General features: G+C 36.4%; 1 long non-coding RNA gene across 1 annotated transcript; it reads left to right on the top strand.

The window, feature by feature from the left end:
- Positions 1–13,504: 13,504 nt before the first annotated feature.
- On the top strand, positions 13,505–13,983 carry LOC117237628. The gene is made up of 3 exons (XR_004494038.1): positions 13,505–13,567; positions 13,627–13,742; positions 13,821–13,983. It is a non-coding gene; the product is annotated as an uncharacterized LOC117237628 (long non-coding RNA).
- The last annotated feature ends 283 nt before the right edge of the window (positions 13,984–14,266 follow it).

The raw sequence follows: 14,266 nt of genomic DNA, 5'->3' as shown, positions 1-14,266 counted from the left end.
TACTATATGTATATTTAATAAAGGTGCTGTCATATATTGTTATTTCGTTTTTAATAATCTGCTTTTTGATCTTATCAGTCTAGGATAGCTTTAAGCATTCAACTGGAGCATAATAATTATACAGCTAATAGTTAGAATAGTATCTATTTATAATAAAGACTACTCACGTTAACATTGAAAATAAACTTCTACATGATAAGAATTTATAGTAATTATTTATAAATATCGAAACACCCAAATTATTAGTTAGCAAATTATATATAGCAGCGATTCGTATTGAGTGACACCCATGTTACTATAAAATTTTATACTAATTACTTGTAGTATTTCGATAGCATATAATTTCATTAAGAGAGAAAAGGATATCAATCAGTGTGACGGGAAATTTGGTCGTTATAATTTATTTCACCGGTTTCGCAAGTAATAATAATTTACTAACTAATAATTTGGATTTCAATAACCTTTCAATAACGTTTATTCGAAAAAGGAATATCAATTGGCGGGAATCGTTATAATTTATTTCACCGTGATCGCAGTTAATAATAATTTACTAACTAATAATTTGGATGTTTCGATAACGTTTGGAGTTTATTAAAAATTATGGTAGGATATATGGCCACCGTGTATCGGAATAAATTAGAAATCCACGCGGACACACGGATAGGAAAGTTCGTCGATAAGGACACGCCGATTCGCATACATATTCATCGGAAAAAATACTAACACCTTCAGTCAGTTTATCAGCATAGTAATTAACTTCGTCAGAGATCTAAGGATTCGAGCACTATATCAGAATAGATTTGCATATTTATACGGTCTGCGTCCGAAAGTTTCGTCTGGAGGCAAGAACACTGTCCAAAGCGAATTCTCGTTGGAAGGCCGAGCCCGATCAAAGGTTTGAGGACTGTAATATTGTCTGGGAATAAATTTACGATCATACGGCTATCTATAATCGAAAGTCTATAATGCACGCGAAAACATTGATCGATTCCGACTCTTATTGGAAAATCGCCTTGTAATGTCGTGGTTCGATCAACTTATAAAGACGTCTATTTCAAATTTGCAAATCTAAATTAGTTATGCGTAGCTGTTAATTAATTAACATTCGTATCGATAAATATAGTTGTTCTCATTATGTTATCAAAATACATATTAATACAAAATACGTATATTGCGTATTGAAAGACTGTAATGTTAAGATAATACAAGATTAAGATTAGATTGGGATTGAATCGACATGCACAAATGGCACAATGAGTCAATATTTATTTAGTTTCTGCCATATTATATAGATCGAGCAATCTAAGCTCCTATGAAGCTGAAACTACATCTACTTCACTAATTCACGCTGTGTTTGAATTCTATGTAACTTGATATTGTATTCAGTCTACGAAGCTAAATTAATTAGAAACGTACTTATATAAATGCGAAATACTAGATTGGATAGTATTTAGTATTTTTCTTAAAGATGTTTCATGGCAACGTGAAGGCACTACAATTTATAGAATGTAATTAACAGAGTGAAATATAAATATTTATAAGAGTTTCAGGGCATAGAACTGCTTTGCAATCCAATTTTAAAGAAGTTCATACCCAAGAAAGATGAATAAATCTAAATATATTTAACTTATGAAAGCGATTAATAAATCTTAAATATTCAACGCACAAGTTTAATGTAAATCTTAAATATTCAACAGATAACACTTCATATTTATAATATTTGCGTAGGTGTGTAATAAATCCACCCATTGTCAGTACTACATATTAACATATCAACAAAATACGACCCCATCAGTTTCTCAACCGAGATTTATAAATTTCCAATGCCCAATAAACAAAATTTTACATTTATAATATCTATATAGGTATAAGTTCATCGAAATATGCCAAACATTTGACATTGATTAATATCTCGCATTAAAATTCCACACAATATCAGCCCGTCAATCTTGTCAAACTTGTCCAACAAGCAAGATTAAGGGGAACAGTACATCTTAAGAATTCAAAACACAAGACATAATCTTAAATATTTGACAGACAAAATTCTACTTTTATAACGCCTACGTTCCAAATATCTCATTGTCGATATCATTACGATGCCAAATTAAGATCCTAAAAGACAATATCCGTGTCAAATTTCTCCGACAAATCATAAATATCCAAAACACAAAACTAATGAAGTATTTAACAAATAAAATTCTACATTTACAATATCTACATACTAAACATCTTATTGTCGATATCACATATCAAGGTATGCTAAAAAAAACAACGAGCAATCAACCCCTTTAAACTTCTGCAACAAAAGAAATTAATAATTCCAAAATATACAATATCGAAAACTAACAAATCTTAATTATTTAATAGACGAAATACAAATAAATTACATTTATAAGCGCTACGTATACGCAGAATAAATTACAAATAACGATAGGTACCATGCTATCAATCTCAAAGTTTCCCAACAAGAAGTATTGGATGTGTTCACGATAAACAGAATTTCACATAAATATAACAAGCATCTCGTTGTCAGTACCACGCGCCATCAGACCGAAAAATACCCATCGGCTCGAAACTTGTGCAACAACGTCTAAGTACGAACATGATGCTCGTATCGTGACATCAATCCTGTACAAACACCAAACATCGTCAACATTGTGCATCAATCTAACTCCAGTATTCTGAGCGAAAAGGCAACTCTATGGAATATCGACTATTTAGAACAGAAAGCGGCAACGAGCCGAAAATTCCGTCAAGCGCAGTGGCCCAAGCCAAAGAGCGAAATCGAGTGTGGCCAACGCTGAGAAAGCTTGAACTAGAAAGCACAATAACCGTGAAAGACCGGAAACATCGGGAAAACTCGATACGGGTGTTCGAGCTAGAAGCATAGCCGAACAACGATCCCCAAGGGCTTGGTTCTCTCCCACATTCTCTTTCTGTTTCCCTGCACGCTCGCTCTCTCTATCTCCCTCTCTCTTTCTCTGTCTATCTCTTTGTCTTTCTCTTCGCTAGATTTCAATCAAACTCGGCGCGCAACTTGGCATCGCCTGGAGCTAGCGCGACGATAAACGTCTTAAGCTCGATCTGCAACTTCGTTTCGACTATGTCTACGGCGATTAAACGGAGGCAAACGGTGGCTGTAATCCGAGCAATCGTTTCTGTACTGGGTGTTTCGAACGTCCCGTAGAATAATCTGCAAGTGTTCTCTTGGCATTGCAATTAGGAAAGTTGAAACGCTTAAAAATAGTCAAAACAAAGTTTGCACCGTATTATTGGAATTTGTATTTAATTCTACCGCAATAACTTCGGTAACATTTTGCTGTGGTTAATTTCATTATTCGTTCAAATTTCGGCTACTATCGTCGAACTATAGGTGTATGTTAAACTATGTAGTATAATAGATTGTATCGTCCAATTTTAGTTTCCATATATGAAGATATTTACTGGATGATGCAAAAGCTCTGTCGAATAATCTTGCAGGTCTTATCTTAACATGGTAATTGCTAAAATCGGAGTACTTGTAAAACAACAGAAAGGAAGTTTGCACTGTGCTATTGGAAAATGGATGAGATTTTTCAAAATTTTTGCGACCACTGTAGTCATGTAACTATAAAAAGCTTTGTAAGCTATGTAACTATTTAAAACTTTCATTATCTAAATATAGATTACAAACTAAATTAAATATTCTAAGCCAGACTACTATGTCTTCCATTGGCCACCACTGGTAGATTTAAATTTCCCGGAACGAAAGATTCCCGAATGCAAGAGAAAATCTCAAGATATAAAACATTCTGCAAATCCTCCGCGCAGCTTTTAAACCAATCCGTAATTTGCAAAACCCGACGGATCTCGATTTCTCGGGCATGTGGCGAGCGTACACGCTCGATGATCGAGCGAAGGTCGCTGCTAGCGTACGATGGCACGCTTTTAATCACCGTTGGACCGGATTCGAGAGGAGTCGATAGCACGGGTCTCGTTGGGCCTTGCGCGGGACACTCCGAAACAAGGGTTAAAAGCTGCGATGGGGTGGAAACGCGCAACTGCAACCTATCTGCCCTGGCATAGAGAAAAGCTTGTACACGGGACGAGGGGAAAGTTTGAGGGGTTGCACCGTGGAGGGTCGGAGGCAGGACTTCCAAAATGGAACAATTGAAACCGGCCGCGATTCGGGCAGGTACCCTCCTGTTCGCAAGTTCAACTGATTGGGGCTTCGATGGTGAAGCATGAGCTTGTTTCTTGTCCTGCGTTGAGAAGGTTGAGTGTAATTAAAGATTAGTTTTTGAGCTACTAAAGGGGTTGTTCTAATGAGACTCTTGCATTTCCTATAATTTGGTAATTGGTTATTGGGTAAAACTGTTAATTCGAGATGTTTTGCTTAGCATAAATATTACTGACTTACCTATAAATCTTTAATATCCTCCGAAATAGATTATGGTTGCGACGTACATAATTCAGCATCATCAAGAGCAACTCGACGTTCTAAACCTTATCCATAACACAGACGCCAGAATAATAATAGGAGCGTACCGAACGAGCTCAGTCTCCGGCATTTTCGTCGAAGCAAATCTAATACGACTGGAATTCCGAAGGAAATAATTCACACTCTCATATGTCACCATATTCACAACAATCAAGTGCATAAAATATTAGTAAAACCGCCCACCGGTTCACATTACACGGAAAAAGCACGTGCAGTCAAGCCATTTCACGTAAGAGTTCAAACATACCTACACCACATTTCACTAAAGCAACACCACATTTCAAGGACTAAGTGGTAACAAAGACTCAAAAGACAAACACCTCATAAAAACAAAGATAAGGGAAGAATGGGACAACTGTCAGAATCGCAACAGCTTTTTACATAAATCCAGAAGAAACACACATGAAATAAGTCGGCTATGATCTTTGTAACTACAGAGCAGACTCAATGACTCAAAACCTATGAATATTACAACACCAACACCATGGAACATCAATTTTGCTATTCCATAAAATCCGAAGACTTCAGAATACTCAACGATGTACAGTCACTTCTAACTAATAAAACACAATGTAAAGAAGGCTGTAAGCTTCCTAAAAGAAATAGGCCTCCTGCGCCGCTTATTGAAACGTACGAATCGTACCAACTTCCTAGATAACTAATTACTTACTAATTAACAACGCTAACTAGGATAACTGTATTAAACTGAGTATGTAAACAATATTTAACATTTATATATTTATAGGATACATGTAACTATAGTCACTAATATCTTACCAGAGGATTTACCAGACCATAAACAATAAATAAAAAAAATATTGCTTGGTATGTGTATATGAAGAAGTCCGAAAAGTTTCTTTCGTTTTATAAGGAAATAATGGATGCACAACATTTTCCGTTTTATATTATTTTATCGAATTACATATGATCCATTTTATTCTATCAACCTAAAGCTCACAACGTTCGACAGATTAGGTTTCATGTTTGTATAAAGATGTGTTGTAAAAGAGGTGTTCACAAAGAAAAGACACTTTCCGGACAACCTAATTTTGTCTTAAGCTGTGTGTTGTCTGGTATTATTAATTGCATGATATTGTGTGAGCAATTAGGATTACGGTAAATGGAAGAGCGGTAGTATCGCTCAATAGTACTGAAATTTCTATATCGATGTGTATATGAATTATTGTACGAAATTAGTTAGGGAACGAAGCTGCTAGTTTAAGAGGTTTTCGTTGTCGAGTAAAAATGTTGCTTTTAGCTATACATTTTTCTAGTACTGTCAGTTGCATGGTTTTGTGTGAGAAGTTGATTATTTGGTAAATAAAAGACAGGTAGTAGATATCGCTGAATAGTATTGAAATGTTTGTAACTAGGATTTCGTAATTGATTATCATATTAACTTGAAATGTTCAGCTCATTTCAGTGAATATGTTGATTGGGATCATGTATAGTTTTCTCTTATTAATCGCACGGTTTCACGTACATGATTTAAAGTTTAGTATTAAACGCTATAATTACGCACGAAACTGTTATAATTTATGAAAAATTGAAGTTCAAATTGCAACTGATATACAAAACATTTATTCTATAACTCGAAAAAAGAATCTCCAATAAAGTAATATTCTGAAAAACAACGATTTCGCAGAATCTCGTGAGACCTTATCGAATAATTAATCGCACAGTGGAACTTCCGTATTCAAAACGAACTCCGTTCACCTCAACCTAATTACACGCTCGTTTATCAAAGCAGCACCTCTTTTCTACATCATTTAACAGCAATATCCAACTCCATCCTCGACTTCAACCTAATTTTACTTACTGACACGCTACAATACAGAGCAGAAGGCAAATTATATAACGCAATCTACTTGAAAATCTTCACCGTGCACCAAGCACGTATCGGAAGTTTCAAACTGATCAAAAAGACTTAAAATTTCTCGGAAAATCAAAAGATCAACTTCCCTGACTAAAGTTAAACAGTTTTAATTAAATCTACTTCCATTATGATATAGTACTTTTATTTTTTAAATCGATAGAGTAAAAAAATACAATTAAATACTCTATTATTATTATTATTCAATATCATACTAAGACTAGAAAAACTACTGTTATATCTATAAACCTTAAAATGATTATAAATAACACCAAGATAGTAGGGTTACAGATTACAATAAAATTCACATGGTCTGAAATCTTACCAATGATAGTTCTTAAAGGTTAATCATATTCCACTTTTTATTAATTTATATACTTGTAAATAACAGAGTTGTGAATTAGAAATAGTTGCGATTTACTTTATGCTTTCTTATATATTTATTGGATTAACAGTCCTGTATCGTTACGACAGCGATAGTAGATTGTAAAAAGACTTGGACCGTGCATCATTGTTAAGCGAGGACTTCCGGCGCAAGCCGCTACTGAAATTCCTACGGAAACTTCTCCACCCTTGACCCTGGAGATATATCGTGAAAGTTTTGTCAACCCAAAAAACTCATCGGCAACTTCTATCCGGGGTGAGGGTTCCAGTTATGGAAGAAGAAACGGCCGCCTTGGAATCAGCGAAACGGCAATTTATTCGCTTCTTAGAGTCGCGTAATGCCAGATCTAGTTGAATTTTATGAAGCACTGTCGTCAAGAAGGGTCGAGTAAGAAGGGAAAATAATTTTCTGAGGAAGCGTTCTTCAGCAGCTATTGATATCTTCGAATCTTGCTCGTCGATGGTATCCGTCTTTAGAAAACATAGGAATGTGATTTTTGAGAAATATGTTTCGTAAGAAATGGAACGTTACTTGGATGATGAGTTGGGAAATATGAAGTTCTGCTAAGTAAAAGTTCGATGTTGATATCTTTGACAAAAATTGTATTGGTAAGGAAAAAGTAGTATTATCAGGTCATGGAATTGTATTCGATCACAATGATTCATTATACGAGCTACGGTTTATCCAATTGTTACTACTTCTAATAAAAATGAACTTTTGTACGATGATAAAAATTGAAATGATGTAAGTATTTTTCAAACTTCCTATAACTCAATCTGTTTTCCTATACTTTCACAATATTTAATAAATTTCACACTACACCAAAAACTGTTATTTCTATTCGATACTTTTGACGAAATATGCGCCGCGTGCAATTAGCTAAATGTGAAATTACTTCTCTGAATGTTTACAGCAACTGGCGATGTCTCACCTCGGCAGTTTTCCGAAGCAAGATTATCTCGACAGTTTTACGGCGGTAAGCCGTGGAAAGTCTGCAACGGAGGTTGAAAGAGGAACAGTCATTATCCGGGCTCACGCGACAGCGGAAGTGAGAAAGAGGCACATCGAAGGTGTTTCCGCCGATCCATTTGTCGTTCTGGGGAACTCGCAGGCGTCGGGAAGCAACGCGCCCCCTTAATTATTTCTCCTTTGCCAAATGAACGTAGCTCTCGTCTTGTGAAAGCGTCTCGAGACTTCATGAACGAGAAAATTCCTCGATACTTGGTAGAAATGGATTGCGTGAAGTCAGAAAGGAAGAGAGAAGGACAGAGAGAAAGAAACGTGACGGTCATCGCGATTAATTAGATCGACAGAATTGATCGGGGGCCAATTATTCGGCGCTCTCTTCAATTAAGAGGGAGGCGTCTCTAAAGCCTGCGAAACGGGCGTCGAATTAAACCGAACTAATTGTGCCTGCAGCTAATTAAAACAACGCCGCCATAAAGTTACTCGAGCCACCAGCTCTCATCTGGCCGTGAAAAGCCTCGAGACACACCTGGGAAGCGGCTAAGAAACCGAGTGTACGTGCGAACTCTCTCACTCCATCGATGAGCTTCTAAAGAAAGAGATGTAAGCGAGTGGAAAAATTTAACGATAATTTGGTTTAGTTCGGGATTTTTTTGCAATTTTTACAGTTGGGGATTATCCGATTCGTGCTTTTGGAAATTATCGTAGTCGATTTTCGTACATTTGCAAGTTGTTATATTTAATTATTGTATATTTGGAAATTACTTAATTGCATTTTGTAAAAATTATTTAATTCCTGCGTTTGATAGTTAGTTGATTCTTATATTTGAAAATTATCTAACTCTCTAGTTCGATAACTTTTAATTCTTGTATTTGGAAATTATTTAATTTTTGATTCAGGAGATATCCAATAGCTACGTTTGAAAATTATTGAATTCTCGTCTTTGGAAAATAGGATTTAATTCTAGCGTTTATTTTGAAATCCATTTATTTCTTCCATTTTACTGATTCCGCGTCTTAATTATTGATCCTTTGTGTTCCTTTAAAAAGATGTCTTTGCTCTTCCAGAGAATATTTTTCCCTTCTTTTCCTCTTTGTTGTTCCTCGTCTGTGAAATTACTTATTTAGAAAGAAAAAAAAAATAGCGTTTACGTAGAATTTACAATTTTAAGAACATTGTTTTAGACTAGCATTCGCTAATTTTTACGATTCACTAGAAAGGGAAAGAAAATTCACCGAGTGAGCTTAGGATGAGAATAGTGATACTGTTAATTTAATTTCACTCAACTTTACCTACAGCAGTACTTTCTAGAGAAAATAACGACAGGAGTATGCTACTTTCCGACCTACTTCCGTTACTTTACATGCTTTTTCGAGCACAAAATCTTTTTTAGCAGCAGTTCTTCTATGCGAATTCTTCAGAACGTCGCATGCCTTTTTTTAAATTAATTTTTAAAGCATCGTATTAGACACAAAGAACGAAAGTCTGCCAGTAATTTAATTACCCAACCTCCTCTTTATTCACTTCAAACAAACCAGTATAATAAGTAAATAATAAAAAGAACTAGAGAATTTTTAAATGTTATTCATCTTCAAATCATTTTCGACGGTTAATTAAAAGAAAGGAAAAAGAAAAAAATCCTTTCGCTAATTTGAAAATTTCCAGTAAATGGAATTGATCAGTAGCGTTTAATCGACGTTACCAAGATTAACACTTTGGTCTCTAAAAATGAATTAAAATATAACACAAAACAAAAAGAAAAGACTCTTATAACAATTACAAAATTTTCAAAAAGCAGAGTCGGCCATTCTATCTCCTAAGTGGCTCAATTAATACCTTCAATCTCGATGAATCGATAGAATCCCAAAGGAGCAATGGAAGTTGAAAGAGAAAGGGTCTTCGTTCCTCCAAACAAATTCATATTTCACGGTGGAAGGTTTTCAGGCTGTATACGTGTATTATGGTCGTTCGGTGAGGGAGCAGGTCAGATAAAAGTGAAATACGCGGGTTTACTATTGAAACACGGCAGCCGTGTCTCGCGATAAAGATAAACGAGCAGAGAAGCCGTGGCGAGGGATCTTGGCTCGTTCGTCATTCGACGTCCTCCTTTGTCTCGTCTCATTACAATAGATCAGCTTTGACGATTCCTTATCCCATTTGAATCCACTTCCTCGGATGAACGATAAATTCCACCGAGTATCTTGTTTTTCGCCACGAGATTCTCGCCTCTTTCTCTTTGAACGCGCTAGAAACGCCTTCTAGAAGATTACTTTGAGGTGGTTGCAGCATTTCGTGAGTAAACAACGTCTTTCTTCCAATTGCTACGTGGGATTGGAAAAGATAGAATTAGTTTAAATCCATTTTCTTTGAGAAATCTTAACGTTCGTTTGGGGTAGATATATCATTTTTTTAGATTTCAAGTAACATTGTCGAATGTAAATTTTAATTTCAAGTAGTCATAGTTCATAGTTCGTATAGGTACGTACTATTAAGTTAAAAATGATCTCAACTTATAAATAAAGTGCATCTAATTAAAGTAACATCTCCAAATCTAAATTTTAATTTTAACAAATTTTATTTCAAATGTATTACAATATTAATTTCAATATGAAGAATTTTTCAATGTACAATTATATTTCTAAATGAAAAATAATCTAATTTTATAAATAATCTGAAATGCAGTTAAACTGGTATTCTATCTCTCGCAAATTCTGACGTATATAATTAGAATATCAATATTAATTAATAATAGACATATAAGGATCGCTATCGCTCGAGAAAAACGATTCTATCGATGTTTCCTATATGGATTAATGACAAACGTTCAGGGATAAAAAGAGGCAATTTTGTTGTAAGATTTTTGCACAAAAACTCGGCCCAATAGATGAAGGAGGCGGGTCGACGATGGAGATTCAATTTTGTACGGACGATGATTTATTTTCGTCTTACGAGGATTTATCTTCCGGAAGCTCGTTGTATTTTACAACGTCATCTTCCATTAGGTTCGCAATCTGCAGGATCCCGGGTTGCCGGGATTAAACTGGTCGAATCTAATCGCGTCTCCGAAACCTGCATCAATCACTCGCAACAAGTTGTCACGCGTAGCTGCATCATTAAAAACATGAGACAATTAAAAATGAAAACACGACCGTTTAATTTAACATCATCCTAAATCTTAAATTTCGTAGGATCTTCGATTTATCTTAAAAATGTTCTCATTGGTTTTAGATTGATTCTTTAACAGAAGCTGTCGTTCTCCATATAGTCCAGTCGAATTAAACATAAAACTTATCATTTCACAAAAAATATTTTAATAGGTATTCTATCATTTAATACGGTCTTAATTATGATCAAAAAACCTAAAACTAAATCTCTGATAAATAAAGAAAGAACCTGACTTTCACAATGATGAAGCACTTTTTAGAATGTTTTGTGCCTAATATCTAATTCTGCTGGACAGTCGGACAAGCTAACCCATCTGACTCGCAGTACATTAACATCTCATCAAATTCACCAAGGCCATCGAGCCAGTCCAGTGGCAGACACCCATAAAGCGATTATCTCTCCTCATTCACGTGCGCCAATCGTCCGGTCCTAGAAACCGTCCTAGATCCGTTCGGAATTATCGAGGAAGCTTCAGAATGTCTGAAATCATCGGTACGATCCCACTCTACGAACCAGACGAGAAGAACGGAATCATACAACACGGTCAGGGAATGCAGAGTCGATGTGTGTGCATGCGTCGAAGACAATCACGGCGAAACCCTTTGGGCCAATATTGACGCAGCCTGCTATCGCAATAATGGACAGACGCGTAGGGATAACGCGATGCCGCGCGCGTATATTACGCTCGTGCCTGTGTTTGGACAGTTGCACGCGTGTGCACGCCACGAACACTCGCGCCATTGTACACCTCATAGTTGGATGCCACGCGAGTTCCGTGAATCCTAGGTTTCTCTAGCCACCCACATCATCGAATCCTAAATTCTGGGAAAGAGATCAGTACGTCGATCGTTTCAGAGTTTTCCAACAAGAAAGATGAACAAATAAATATCGTACATTTTATGTTTTACGTTTATGTACCAGCTGTACGATACGTTTTACATTTTTTGTGAAAATTTCAGTTCACTTTTTCAAGGCAGACCTGAAAATTTTCACGTTATTTAGCTGTCCATGCCGAGTTATAAATATTGGAATCCTCCTATATCGATTCGTTTGAATTTAGTAATTAGTGCTATACTTATTTCTAGTATAACACATAGGGACACCAAAAAATATGAGATCTTCAACCCTTCGTCGAATCATCAAATAGCCAGTTCTGGATTTGGGAAAGAGAGATTGCGTGTTTTCTTTGGGCGAGAGGGATCTGCGAGATTTATCCAGCACGATAGAAGGTTTGCTGAGCAATGATCAACCCTAAAGGGTGTCTTAGGCCAGCAAATGGGATTCTCGTGTTGACGAGAACTGTCAGCCTTTTGTTCTATTCTCGGGAACTCGACGAGTTCGCGGGAAATTTGTTTGCTCGTGACATACCGGGGTGGAGTGTATGATGACTGGTTATCGATGCTATTGACAACTACTATAGGGATGATGTAGCAGTGTGAATTTCTGATTATGAGTCTTTGTTTTGAGTTTTGTGGATCGAGGACTGGGATAAATATTGAGTATCGCAAACATCTATACAGATAGCGTACACTTCTATGTTCAGTCTCATAAAGTATTTAGGTATATTCCTACATAAAACTCCATTTTTCTAAAATTATTCAAACGCCTTAACTCGTTAATCAATTCCAGATATCCAAAAAAGAACAACAAACTCGTTCTATAAATCTTCACAGATAAATCTGTATATAAACTTCACTTCAATCTTTCCATTAATTACTTCGTATATTTATCTTTACTTAAATGAAACTTTGGTTCAGTTCACTCGTCGCTTCGAAAATTCGAAGTCGTATTATAATTAATAGACAGAACAGATTTCATGATAGATGTTTTTAGCACTTATCGTCCTAAATTTAATCAGCCTTTCTATTCCCTCTAACACTAAGTCTATAAAAATGCAGGTGCTGAAAATGCATAGCGCTTAAGCGATGAATGTTACAAATGTTACAAACTCAACACAAACGCCCTTTCGCATTAAAAGCTTTCACTTCTATCGCTTCCATCATTTACTCCATCCCAACTTCAAGATTATAAAATCCAGTCCCAAAAGTGCATCCGACAAAAATCCCGTTTCAAACAACTTTTCTCCGGTCGGAGCAACCGGGCCGATCAAAGTCGTTTCGATCGGCGTATCGCCGTGGCCGTTAAAAGCGTCATGTAAAAAACGCAGAGTCCGGAATCGAGAACGTCACGGGTGGTGCATGCGGACCTGCAGTCCCTCATAACGTATGCAGTGCAGCACTTTATGCGCCAGGTGCCGGTAGTTATATCGTACGTGTCTGCCTTCTCTCTCTCTTTCGTCCAGCCATTCCTCCGGTATACATCTCTTCGCACGTATATACAACAGGAGCGGTCCTTACTAGCGCGTTTTCTTTCCACGGAACGAACGTTGTTAGACGTTGTCCCCGTCCCCGTTCACCCGCCAAAAATAAACGTGCCGAAGCTGGGGAACAGGTGCGAATCTTCCGAGACACGCTCGGAATACACGGAGGATTTTTAACGAGGAACGCGTGTTGCTTGTCCGTCCAGTGAAATATTAGGAATACTGGAAATAGCAAAGAGGTTTACGCGTTCATTTCACTTGGTCTACCTTGTGGAAAGGGGGAAATCGATAAATATTCATCGTTCCGTGTCGAACGGCTCTCTTTCGTCGTTCGATGACGAAGTATGGACGCTGTTCCACCGGAGACGCGGTGCAAGGTGAGTTTTTGCGAGTTATTTATCGTCCGGTTTGAGAACGTCGTCGTCGCTGCTTGTAGAGGACGTCTATAAGGTGGGGAAGTTATCAGAGTATTGCGGAACGGTAGGCGAAAAATGTTTGAGAATGCACAAGCTCTTTCGTTGACAATGGACTGAGCCTCTTTTGAAAGCTGTCGTGAGTTTCAAATAGTTTTGTATGACATAGAAGGAACGTAATTTGCTATTTTAAAATACTGCGTATACATCCTTTCAGGCAAGCACCATTGTAGTTAATATACTTTTGCGCGCATAACATTAGTGAATGTATACTTTAGATATGTTAGAGTTATTTATTATCAGGTTAATGACTTAAAATGTTCATTCAATGACTATCCACAATAATAAAATGGTCTTGAACGTCAATGATACAGTCTCGAACGCCGTTGACTCTCAAATTATCTTAAGTTATCCACAAATTTTCTCTATTATATATATATATATAACCATGTACAATCGTGTACATTGAAAATTCAAGAGAAAACATAGTTGACGAAACTATATCCGCAATTTATAAGAATTTATACTACTTATAGACCTATTTTTTCTTTTTAATTCTTTCGCTCAAAAAGTTTATATTTTTAACTAAAATTTTCGCAATATGATAACTAGACATTTATCTCCCTTTTTTTAAATTGACTCGAGAAAATTTGTATTTGTAGG

Source organism: Bombus vosnesenskii, unplaced genomic scaffold, assembly GCF_011952255.1.
Source record: "Bombus vosnesenskii isolate JDL3184/JDL3185 unplaced genomic scaffold, Bvos_JDL3184-5_v1.1 scf7180000013394, whole genome shotgun sequence".
Lineage (NCBI taxonomy): Eukaryota > Metazoa > Arthropoda > Insecta > Hymenoptera > Apidae > Bombus > Bombus vosnesenskii.
This window is presented reverse-complemented; position numbering and strand designations above follow the sequence as displayed.